The 13341-nt window shown below is 42.1% G+C and overlaps 1 pseudogene; it reads right to left on the reverse strand.

The window, feature by feature from the left end:
- The window catches only part of LOC138820939 (jerky protein homolog-like), a 52501-nt pseudogene extending 39748 nt beyond the window's left edge, over positions 1-12753 (reverse strand).
- Positions 12754-13341: the final 588 nt, after the last annotated feature.

A 13341-nucleotide genomic window follows, 5' to 3' on the forward strand; every position in this document is an offset into this window, starting at 1 on the left:
GTAGTGGTCTTTTCAGCTTCAGACCAGGTCACCATGCTCCTTTCCTTTTGTCACTGACCACTGACCAAGGAAGTGAGAGCAACGCACAGCTTTGGGAGCTAGTGCATGAAACAAGCAGGCCTAAGGCCACTTCTGACCTGAAGTCATAACCAACACAAAACAGAGGAGCCCCTTCATCTTGGGCTTGCCCTCAAAAATCAGATAGCAGCTCATGAAGACCTTATTTTGCCTGGGAAAATGAATATATTTGACTTCTTTTCTTGAAAAATCCTAGGTTTATTATTTGTGAATTGACATTCAGTCCAGAGGACCAAAGTTCTGAAACCACTCCAGTTTCTGTGCTTGATTATTTTTTAATAAAATAAAGTAGTGTGCAAAGGGGTTTTAATCCAACACATCCATTTATCAGTGCAATAAATCTTGAACAATGCCTATATTGTACTTATCAGAAAAGACAAAATAAACAAATCTCTACTGCCTCAAACATACTTTCTCTGTAAATCTTGTGCCTCTTTGGATAAATTCTGTTTATTTGTTCAAATAATAATTCCCCAACATGCACCTCAAACTTGCATAGTTGGACGGTTGGAACTCTTCTCTCCTGGCTCAGGAGAAAGTATATAATCATAATTCAGTTGGCTTCCAGAGAGCTATTTGTGCGACTGCTTGGTTTGACTATGAATAATGGTCCCAGTCAGTGTGGTTTGTGAATTAATATCCAGGCAGAGCACTGAAATACATACTGGTGATATTTTAAGCTTGAATGAGGAAAAGGGAGGAAGGAATTTATAATTGTTAGTTTTGTGTGTGTGTGTGTGTGTGTGTGTGTGTGCATGTGTGTGTGTGTGTGTGTGTGTGTGTGTGTGTGTGGTGGGGACCCACCAATGAAAAGAATTTCACTGTGTCACCACCAATTTTTAAAAATTGAACATGATAAAGCAAATACCCCTGCTTCCATGCTGTCTTTTCTAGAACACAATTCAATTTCTGTGTGAGAAAACAGCTGACAACCCAGTTAGATGTTGCTGCTGTTTTCATGGTCTTTCCTTTAATATGTGACCCAAAATTGGAGGAAGGATGACTTTTTCTTTTTTTCCTGTCTGTTTATTCTAAAGAATTCTTCTTCTCCTTCCTTGAAGAGTCCTGATTATGAAGCCTTCAGACTCAGAATAAATTTTACACTATTGATTGTGTCTCAGGCCTTCAAATGCTACCACCAGCTTTCCTGGCTCTCCTTGTAAGAGGCAGTTTGTATATGTACAGATATGTACAGTGTAGATAATTCTATACTGCTTCTGTCTCCACATTGGTTCTTTTTCCCTGGAGAACTCAACCATGTGCCAAACATGGAAAGAACAGAAATATTAAAAATTAAGCTAAGAAACATCCTACTTTTATAGGAGGGAAAAGTACCTGCTAGGAATAATTAACACTTACGGTGTAAAACTTACGTGGAGAGCAATATGTTCTGAAGATAACTAAGCATCAAGTTTCTATGATTAGCAATTTTCCAATTAAATGAATTGAGTTGAAAAAGAAAAAGAGAGTCATCCAAATGCAATATCTTGTGATGATTATTTTTAATTATAAATATTTAACTTTTGCAAAATATTTCCATATGTTGAATAGTAAAATAAAGAAAATTTGTGAAAATTCTAACTCATATTAGAAGAAATAATCCTTTCAGAAGTGTCAGAGCAATAAACAATAGAATTTCCATCTCACTGGCACTTGCCTGTAGGATACAAATATAGGCTTTATTTAAAATAACAAAAACCTTATTGTTAAGGCAAATGTTTCAAATTATAGATTGTGTCTAAATATTCCATAAATAAACAAAATCCTTAATACTTTTCTAAATCCGAAGCTATCCCTAAATATAACATGCCTTTACACGTAACATTACAGAACCTATGCTATAATCAGATGAATAAATAATTCTATACTGCTACCCAACTTAAAACCAAATTAACACAAACCTATTTATTCAATTTAGACAAGTAAACTTTAAAGTTCCCAGGTTAACCATTTCCTACATAAGAATTGAATGGAATACCTTTTACATATCAACTTTCCAATGGCCTCTAATTCCTTTAATTTAATATGCTTTCTGCATTTCCAGAATTATCTCCACTCCTTGCCACCCACACAAATGTAAGAAAATGGAAGTATGACTTATAAAATTATTTAATACTTCATAGATTATAATTTCATGTGCAATTATTATGGTCATTTAAAATCTAACAATAAATATCTTTCCAATCTTGTCAGCCTAAACAGATACAAAACAACCATTTAAGATGACTAGCACTTGGGGGGCAGGGGGAGGATGGGAAGGGAAGGGAAGGGGAAACAAAGGAGGAGGCTACAATGCTTGATAAGAAATGTACTCATTATCTTGCTCATGTAATTGTAACCCCTCTGTACAGTATTTTCACAATAAAAAAAGATGACTAGCACAAGGCTGTAGCAGCCTTCAAAATTCAAGCAAAAGACTTCAGGAAGGTGCTCAATCTGCTCACTGTGCTTTATTTGTTCTGGTATACCAAGCTTGAACCCAGGGCCTCATTTTCTCATTTGGTTTTTGTGCTCACACTTGGCACTCTGCTAATTAAACCATATTTCTAGTCCAGCTTGTCTGCCAGTTAACTAGAAAGATAGTCACTTGATTTTTCTGCTTGGTCTGGCTTTAAACTGTAGTCTTCACAGATTGCAGTCTCCTGAATAGCTAGGATTCCAACAGCAGAGAGCCATTAATACCTAGCTATCTCTAACTTTTGCTAGAGAATCTGAGGGATATTGCTGTTACAGAGGGATTGACTGCTGATTTAGCAAAATAAATATACACACATGTAATTTATATACAGAACCAGTTTCTGACTAACTGTTCAAATAAAGGAATAAAACACACAGCTCTTAAACTACTTCAGATATATTTCACAGGACTGCATCTTGAGAACTCACACCCCAAATAAAAGTATATACAATTACCAGAACGATGATAGCATTGAAGTATCATTGTTGACTCATTTGTCCTCTTCTGTTTATTTCTGATGGTGACTTGAAGTTTACATATGACCAGCCTATCAGGTAGAATCATATCAACTTGTTGTTTTAGATAATCTAATACATTTTCAGTCTACTGGAAGGAAACTGCATAATATATGTGTCTCTGGAACTAATTCTATTTCCTCCTCCTCCTCATTTTCACAGGATTTATCTGTCTGGCCTTGTGCTCTCCTGATGATTTCACTGTTGCTTAATACCTCATACCTGGCTCGGAACTGTCATCTTCAAGACATTTTTCAATGTTCTCAGCACTCAGGCTTTCCAGTCCTCTGATATGCTGTAAGATGGCAGTCACAGAAGTCACAGAAATATCTTCATCCAAGTCCTATTATTCTTTCTCCTCTATGGTGGGGAGAATCTGCTTCCAAGCTGTGCTGATGGTCACGGGCTTGCTACTTCATCAAGTGCCTCCAACAGAGTTAGCTTCTTCTGAAGTGCTTTCAGGTCCTTGCCTTCTTCCAGGTTGTTCTGGAGAAGACCTGCATGATAGTTTCTCTTCATCATTGCTATGACTCCCTGATCCAGAAGCCAAATCAGTGAAGCCATGTTGGATGGCAAATATTTGGCCATCATCTGACCTTCGGATATTTTCTGTTGAATGTACTGGTGAATTATTGGAAACAGCCCAAGCTTTTCCTGCAAGTCTCTGGATCTTAAGTACGCTTGAACCTCTGGCACAAAAATCTTACCAAACCGTAGCTGGAAAATGGAAAGGTCCATCGATCCAGGCACCTCTTTGGCTGAAATAAGAGACTGACAGGTTTAAGGTTGACACGAAAGAAGTTTCTTCACTCTGCCCACCATCTGTCAGTGACTTTTCCAATGACCTGTGCTCAGGGACAGCGCATTTACCTTTGAAGGCTTGGCAAGTGGGCACTTGGAAAAGAGCTCAGTTTCAGCGGCATTGCACATTTGTTCAGGCTGCAAATCCTCCCATTCAATAAAATGCGGAAAGTTGTTTAGAAATCTTCCACAGCAGCTTCATCTCCGTTTAATGTTTCATTTCTAACATTAATCTCGCTAATGAATGCCCTGCCTCTGCTTAAAATGGGTTAAACAACCAGCAGAAGGGTTAAACTCACCACCCATTCCCAAAGCATAGAACCGCCCTCGTGGCACTAATTGGCTCACACGTGGGATTGGATCCCTTTCGCTCTCTGCTAGTTGAGCCACAGGAGCATGGTGCCATCCAGTTCCTCTACAGATTTTGTTTCATAGAGTTCCTCTAGGCCAGAATTGCTGGCCTAAGTGATGATCTTCTCTATGTTCTTTCTTATATCCTTGACTGTGGTTTCCATAGACCATGACCAGCCGCTTAGACAAGCCTCCATCCCGAAGTTTCTTGATGTCAAATTTGTCTCTAATAGTCAACACTGGGCGCTTCCATTTCCCAGACCCTGAGGTCACTTATGAAGGACAAACTTGACATCAAGAAACTTCAGGTTCAATGAAGGCTATCAACCCAGCCATCTTCATCTCGACTCCACCTACTGGGCGAGGCCTGCGTGGAGGTGGAGGAGAGGATCTGGGGGTGGGGGTGGGCTGTAAATCGGGGGGCTGTCAGAGAGGCCCCAAGAGTCCACAGGTAATCTGGATCATTGACAAGTTCATGACCTCCAGGGCACTAGGACTGCCCTTGGCCTGGCCCTTAGGTTAGGCCTTCCCTAACATCCCTCTCTAATCCCCCACCCAGCCTCAGGCACTGGGCCAGACCCAGGGACTCAGCCTCTCAGTCACCTAAGGCCGGGAATCACGCTGCCCCTGCAGAGGGGCTGGGCCATTCCGCGCATCTCTGGTCCCCAGTCTCCTGCAGCCTTGATGCCACATCTCCTCAGAGGTTCTTTTTTAAAGTTATTACTTCGTTTCTTTGTTGTTGAGTGACCTAATCGTGTGTGTGTAGGGGGCAGGGGAGTTGTGAATGGAAGGTAGATGTGTTTCCCTCTGTGAGCAGGTGCTGATAGAGAGTTCCGGTGGATACAGGTGTGAAGTAAGTCTCAAATGAAATGTTGGACAGGTGGAGTTGATCAACATAAAGTTCACAGCCACCTTTCCTTCCACTTTTCCTTTGATACCTTTGAAGAGAAGTTGAATGTTTTCCCCCTCAAGGTAAACAACATTTGCTCTTCATTTGGCAGAGCCAGAAAGAAAGGGCCCTTTGGATCAGTGCATTTTTAAGAGAACTATTCTGTATTTCCTAGTGTCTGCTAAGACATATTCATGTGATCCAGAATATACGTCTTGGAAAAAGTGCAGGCTGTGCCAGACAGGTCTTGTCAGGAGAGGAGGATCTTTCTGTACCTGTTTCTGCTGACATAGCCACATTAGTGGTCTAGTCAGAACACTGGATGAATGGATGACTGAGAGAACTTCATCTAATCTTCCTTTTGTAGACACTTAGTGGATTTTGCTATTTGTTCAGATTTTCTCATTCACTTAAAAATATCCTTATCCCTTGATATGTAATATCTGATTTCATCTCAACCATATAAAGCCCAGTGTGATTATAGTCATAATTCTGTTACTGAAAACAAGGTTCAGAGGACTTAAGTTAAATTTGAACTCAGAGCTTCTTAATTCTGAATGATGTGCTTTCACCATATTCAATATTGTGTTCCCCCAGTAGCTATGTGGAAGCATTGTAACTATTTGCTCATGACAAAATAGAATTTCTAGAACAGGTAAAGATAGAATTTAAAGAATAGATACATCTACTGTGGCTTTAGGAAGCTTCTGCTTGACTCACAAATGGCTCAAGCCTCCATTGAACATGACTTTAGGGCCACTTCCCACTTGTCATCTTTCTTCTTGGATTTCATACTCCCCAGTTCCAAGGGACATGGACTGTCCATGACCACCCCAGTTGGCGTTCTCATCCTGACCACAGAGGACTCGTGTCTATGTGAGGATGGGCAGGTGCTTGCTCCTCTTTCAGCACTCTCTTCTGCAGCAGCAGGTTTGACATCACATTTGCAGAGCCAAGAGACCCATTCAGTATTGTGCCAAACCCAGTGCTTCTCAACATGGAAAGAAACAAGCAATATGAACCAATTTCCCAGAGCCTTCTACCTGTCCCCTCCAAAAAGCCAGTGGGACCCCCAGAATTTCAACAGCCCATCCCTTGGCTGCCCCTATCTCCATATCTCCCCCCTGTGGATGCAGAGGGGAGAAACAAACCTGAACCTGCATGGGCCTCTGGGAGGCAGCTGGCTAGAGGTGCTCACAGGGAAACCCACACAGCCTGCAGCCCTAACTCTCCATTACCCATCCTCACATAGCTCCCTGCCTTGCAGACAGCTAGGCCCTGGGTCCTCCCTTCCCTCTCAGGACTCCATCCATCCATTACCTGCTGTTAGGAGGCATCTGCACCAGCAGATGTTGCAAAAAATAAAATAAATAAAGCACAACACTCCTCAATGAGTAACTTCCAAATCTGTTAGCTTGCTTCTACTGACTGGCCATAGATTCTCTTTTGACATGTTTATATGTTGAAAAATGAACTGTATCCTAATTAAAACTCCTGGATGAAAATGAGTGTTCTACTGTGTGATGCTGAATAAGCTGATTAATCACTGTGAATTTGGAAATTGAATAAAATGATCTGTCTCATAGAACTGCTGCCGAGGATGAAATGAAAGAACTTGTGTAAGGCCTTCACCCTTTGCTTGGCACCTAATACATGATTTAGCAATATAAATTTTGATTATTAGGAATAGAAGTAGTAGTTTCACCTTATAGGGGCTCTGGAATTCTTTGCCTTTTCATAACTACAATATATAAAATAATTATATAAAGTTAAGATTTAGAGTCAAAGCATAGGGTGGTGGCTCAGGCCTATAATCCCAACTACCTGGGAAGCAGAGATCAGTAGAATTTTGGTTCAAGGCTATTCTTCCATAAAGTGAGATCACTATCTCCACCACCAAGGTTAGTGTGTAATCCCATCTAGATTGGAGGCAGAAGTAGGAGGATCCTGAGCCTAGGCCAGGCCCCAGAGGGAAAATAAACCACATAAATAACTTAAAGCAAAAAGAACTAGAGGCATAGCTTAAAATTTAGAGAGTTTGGATAATAATAGCATAGTCCTAAATTCAACGTCCAGTGCCACTGACCCCAAAACTATCTTGATTCTCCCATTTTGTCAGCTGTTTGACTATAGAGAAACTACCCAGTTTCTCTGTGCCTTAGTTTATTCATCTGCAAAGTGGTGTGGCAAAGACATCTACCTTACAGAACGCTTTGTGGATTCAGTTAGGTCATCCATGAAGGGAATTTGATATAATGCCAATATAGAATAGTTTTACTCTTCCATTTTATTTATTTATTATTCCTTTTCATTTTTTCATGGTGGTCCTAGGGATTGAACTCAACTTCATGCTTAATAAGCTGGTTCTTTACCACTTGAGTCCAACCTCTAGCCCAACTTTTCCTGGTTAACTGGTGGTGATGTCTTGGAGAGTGTTCTTCCGAGGGGCTAGCCTTGAACTATAGCCCTCCAGATCTCAGTCCCTAAGATTACAGGTGAGAGTCAAAGACTCTCAGCTTCATTCCTCTTATTTCCTCTTGGTGTTCCCTGATTTTGCTCCTTCCATGAGTATATTTGTATTGGGAAGGAATGGCCTCCTCTAGAACATGGGGGCGCATCTGAAAATGTGCAGGACTGACAAACACTTGCTTGTCAAGGAGCCATGTTAAAGGTTTCTAATTAAATCTGTCAGAAAAAAAAATATTTTGCTTCAATCCCAAAGGACAAGTTTAGAGCGAAGAAAGAATCTGTGGAGAGAACTCTTGTGAATGTTCACACAAACACACAAGGTTGTGGCTGGTTGTCTGGCCTCAAGATGGGGTTCCCTGCCATCCTGTGCTCCAGTTATTTGAGTCATTTCCTGTGTTATGTCACCTTCAAATGCCACTTCCCGGGCCTATGAGCTTTTCCTCTGGGCACTGCTAGGGAGGTAATGGTCTTGTCCTCTGACAGTGAATCTGGAAGGAGCACAATTCTGGGAACATCGCCTAAGTGGAGGAAAGTGGGGATGTGGCTTCTGGCCCTGATTCCCACCCTAATCCACCCAATGACCTTGGCCAAGTCATTAGCTTTAGCTACTTCATTCCCATTAAACATAGACCAAAGTCTACTCTTCCACACTCACAAGATCTTTATGAGGACTGAACACATGCAGAAATCCTTGACACATTTAAGTGGTTTGCTTAGATGATGGTAATGCTTAGAGAAAGCTTAGTTCAATAAACAAAGCAAGGAATAGGAACTCGAGATCTAATTTCATTTTTGATTCCTGCTAATTTTATGACCTTGGTTAATCCCTTACTTTCTTCCAACATCTGCTTTCTCATTGGTAGGGTCAGTATAATCATGATCTTTCATAAGGTAATTGGGATTGCCAAGGAAAATGAAACTTACACAAAGCCATTCCTCAATTCTCCTGGGTGGAGGTGAAGATGCTGAGCTTGGGTGAAGATGCTTAGCCTTCTCTGAGACCACGTGAATTGTATCTTATTATAGTCTGGGGTTTAACTGCAGCAAATACTTGGTTAACAAGCAGGATTGGCCAGAAGTCATCCAATGTACTATGGATTTCAAAAGAAATTTCTTGCAGTCATATGTTTGTGTAGTTTAGCAAAGAAAATAATATGGTTTTTTTCCCCCCTGGGGCACAAGTTAAGAGTGGGGAGAGAATGTAGGAAGTGAGAGAGGAAAAGAGGACCCTTCAGGAAGGATGTGGGGAAGTGGTGTGGCCAAAACCAGTGCCAGCCACGTGAAGGGGAGCACAAACTACACTGGCACTGACCATGGGGACATCCAATTGTGTGGGCCAAGGAGTACCACCTCCCTGTAAGAGCCTCTCCTTGCCTCTTCCTGAGCTCACAAACAGTAGAACCTTCAGAATACTGTTGGTTCCTTAGCTAAATTACAGCTTTCCTCTGGTTTGGGAACCCACTGTTAAGCATGGTGTCCATACCGTGTGGCTCTGTTCCCAAGATTGCCTGTGCTTGGATGCCAGCCTCTAGTCATCTAGTAAATGTGTGGCCATTGTTAGGCGTTTTCAAATTCGCCGAAATTCTCTTCTTCTTCTTGGCCCTGAGGAAGAGCCTAAAAGGTCTTACGGTGAACTTCTCCTATTTATAAATGTTTAACTATGAAGTATTTCAAACAAAAAAATAAAGTTCAATTAGATGAACTTTCATGAATAGTAAACAACTTTTGCTCAATCCTTCCATCCTTGAGTCTGAGTTTCCACTTCTCTCCTACTCGAATTATTGATATGTCCTCCAGGCATTGTGTCATTTTGTAATAGAGGTTCTTTTAACAATGGGAAAGATTTTAACTGAGTGCTACTGGCTCATGCATATAATTCCAGTTACTCAGGAGCCTGAGATCTGAGGATCCCAATTTGAAGTCAATCTGGGCAGGAAAGTCCATGGGACTCTTATTTCCAATTAACCAGTCAAAATCCAGAAGTGGAGGTGTGGCTCATGAGGTACGATGCCAACCTTTAATGAAAAAACTGAAGAAAAACACCCAGGCCCCAAGATTCCATGCTCAAGCCCAGTATTGGCACACTTATGTGCGCGTGCGTGCGCACGCGCGCGCACACACACACACACACACACACACACACACACACACACACACACACAAAGGGGAGGATTTAAAGACAAATCCAATCATTGTCCATGACACCTCATCCTTGAAATATAGCAAAAAACTATCCCCAAACCCTGAAGCCAGCAGGAAGCACAGAGCCAGTGGTTTGCCTTTGCTGGGCATCACCTCTGTCTTTGCCCTGCCTGTGCCCTTCTCCGTGGAACCCTGAATCTGCTGTTTTAGGGGGGAAATAGCTTCTAAACTAAGCAAGGGCTTTCATTGAGCCCAAAATGAATTTTGTTTCTTCACATCTACTTCTCTTTGTTGACCAGAGTCACAGCAGTTGTCGAGGTCAAGACCTAATGTCTGTAGAGACAGGTATATGGCACAGGTTTCTGGTATCAGTTTCATATCCAATATCCATCTGTGGACTTTCAAGTGAGAAGAAGTACAATTCCACTGCACACTTGTTCTCATAGCTATAATCCTAGTTAATCAGGAGGTCAAGATCCAGAGGATAGAAGTTTAAAATTGTCTGGGCAGAAAAGTCTGGCAGGAAAAGTTGGGTTAGAGGCATGGCATAAGTGGTAAAAGGTCAACCAAGAGCAATGTATCTGAGTGAGTGTGAGGCCCTGAGTTACAATTCTACCTTCACACTTGAAAATAATAGTTTTTTTCTGAAAAACTAGCTATGCATATAAAAACAACTTGTATGAATACTTCTATTATGCCAAAATTAACTAAAATATCTTATTAGCCTAAATATAAAACCTAAAATCACACAATTCCTGGGAGAAAATTTAACAAATTTTGCTACTTTGAGGAAGGTAACAAATTCTCAGAACAACAGATAAAAGTGAGCTATAAAATAAAGCAAAATGAGCTGGGCACTGGTGGCTCATGCCTGTAATCCCAGTTACTTAGGAGGCTGAGATCCAAGGATCACGGTTCAAAGCCAGCCTGAAAGCTGGAAGTAGCGCTGTGGCTCAAGCAGTAGAGTGTTCACCTTGAACTGAAGAGCACAGGGACAGTGCCCAGGCCCAGAGTTCAAGTCCCATGACCAACAAAAAAAATAAAAAGAAAGGAAAATGACCATTAGGCTTCATAAAACTTACAAGAACTTGGAAAAGCACAGAAATGGTGGGACAAAGGGTGAACAAATGGAGCACTGATACTCTAGTGAGTATCTCACTAGACACTATATTGACAATGAACACTACAAATTGAGAGGAGGTGGCTCAGGAGGGAAAAATTGGGAGAAATTGGGAGGGAAGAGGTGACACTGCTCAAAAAGAAATGTATTCGTTGCCTGACTTATGTAACAATAACCCCTCTGTATATCACCTTTACAATAATCATTTTAAAAAGAAATTGGAAAGGTAAACAAGACACAATTTTAGAAAAAATATTTGTAACATGCTAGGAAGGTGGACTTGAAACCAGAATGTTTATAAGTCAATTATAACAAACACAAAAAAAGCAATGACAAATATGAGCAAAAAAAAATCAGAAAAGTGTAATAATCATATAAAATGATGCTTAATAATCTATATTCACTAGATAAATATAAATTAAATCCAAATAGAGGCAGCACTCAGCATGTTATCTGTTTGGGTTTTGGTTTTGGTTTATTGTGGGGCTTGAAATCAGGGCCTGGGCACTGTCCCTGAGCTTTTCTGCTCAAGAATAGCATTCTACCACTTTGAGCCACAGCTCCACTCTGGTTTTCTGGTGGTTAATTGGAGATAGCAGTCTCATGTACTCTCATACCACAGCAGACTTGGAACTGTGATCCTCATAGCTCATCTTCCTGATTAGCTAGGATAACAGGTATGAGCCACCAGCATCCAGCTTTGTCATTCTGGTTTCTATCAATTCAGATACCTGTGATCAGCTGACTTCTAAATACATTACATGCACAATTTCAAATACAAATACTACATGCTATTATGAGCTGCATGATGAAAATTTGCCTGTCTGTTCCAACCTGCCAAGAACATAGGTATTCCTTTCTTTAGCATTCTGACACACATATACAAACTGTCCAGGAGTCCGTACCTCTTTGATATCATATTGATTAATGGTATTGCTAGTGTTCAGTTAACCCATTTTTTTTGTTTTGGTCAGTCGTGGGGCTTGAACTCTGAGCCTGAGAACTGTTCCTCAGCTCTTCAGCTGGAGGCTAGCACTCTACCACTTGAGCTACAGCGCCACTTTTGGTTTTCTCGTGGTTTATTTCTTGCCTGGGCTGGCTTTGAACAGCACTCCTCAGATCTCAGCCTCCTGAGTAGCTAGGATTACAGGCGTGAGCCACCAGCACCTGGCTTAACCCATATTTTATCTAATACTAACTGACAGATGCAAAAGTAGTGAAGCTATCAATGCATATATGCCAAAGAAATGCCGTAAAATTATTTCTCTAAGGATAAATGTAAGGGAATAAGTCAAATATCGATGTTGCATAAATGTACATTAAGAATGAACAGGAAAAACATAGTATATTCGATGCAGTGGCAGGTGTCCATTGGAGGGCATTTTAGAATGCATTCTCCAAGGATGAGGAGCCGTTACTCCATGTACCTATGAGAAAGACTAAAATTAACATGACTGACCACTCCATATGGTGGTGAGAATCTGGAGCAAGGAGAATTCATCCACTCACTGGTACGTTTAAAATGTCTCTAACCTCTTTGGAAACTAATTTTTCAGTGTCCTGAAATTTTATATGCTTAACAATGAAGTTATTTATGCACACAAGAGAAAGGAAAGCACATCCCATACAAAGGCGTAAGCATGAAGCTTCCTAGTAGCTTCGAGGAGACTGAAAAAACCCAAAGCAGAAGCAGCGCCATCAGAAAGTGAGGAAGGCCCACCCTTCCCAAGGCCATCGCCCAAGCCAGGACAAGCCGCTGGAGCTGAGGGCAGAACTGGCAGAAATGACATTTCCCAGGGGTGGGGGGCTGGCGCCCCGAATCCCGTGGGCTCAGGAAGGTCACGGCCCCCTTGGGCAGACTTCGGTTGGACGGTTCCAGGCGGTTTGTGCGGGCGGCCACCCAGGCATCCGCGCAGGAGCGCAGCGCCATGGGTTCTTGAGTGGTTTCTTGGGGAGAGAACCCAGAGACCCGAGGAGGCTGCGGAGGAGAGGGCGCTGGGGAGGCTCTAGGAAAAGACGGGGTGCTGCAGAAAGTGGGCTCCACGGGTCAGACCAGCGGCCGCCTCCTTTCTCTCAGGCCCCAGCCCCCGGGCCATGACAGCTAGAATCTCATCTTGAGTCCATGGCACCTGAGGCCCAGGTCTGTCAGCCTATTGGGAACACAAGAGTCTGTCTGGTTTGGAAGAGTGGCGAAGAGGGCAGAGCAGCAGAGCGGCAGAGAGGCAGAGCAGTGACCCAGGCCAGGCCCTGGCAGTTTCGTTCTCAGACTCTGAAGATACAGCTTGCTGGACAACTCCCCTCTCCCCTCTCCCATGACCCCCACGACCCCATCACTCCAGCCATGCCAGCCTCTGAGAGGTCTGGGTCAGTACCCAGCTGCAAAATGTCATAGTGCCCAGTGCATCTGGGTTGTAAACATGACTTAAAAACCCCTGCGCTACAGGTCGAAACTTCCTAAATAAAGATCCAGAAAGAAAGGCTGGAAATACGGGGTTGCATTAAACTGCAGAGCTTCTGC

This window comes from Dipodomys merriami, unplaced genomic scaffold (assembly GCF_024711535.1).
Source record: "Dipodomys merriami isolate MVZ:Mamm:240054 unplaced genomic scaffold, mDipMer1.0.p SCAF_9, whole genome shotgun sequence".
Classification (NCBI taxonomy): Eukaryota; Metazoa; Chordata; class Mammalia; order Rodentia; family Heteromyidae; genus Dipodomys; species Dipodomys merriami.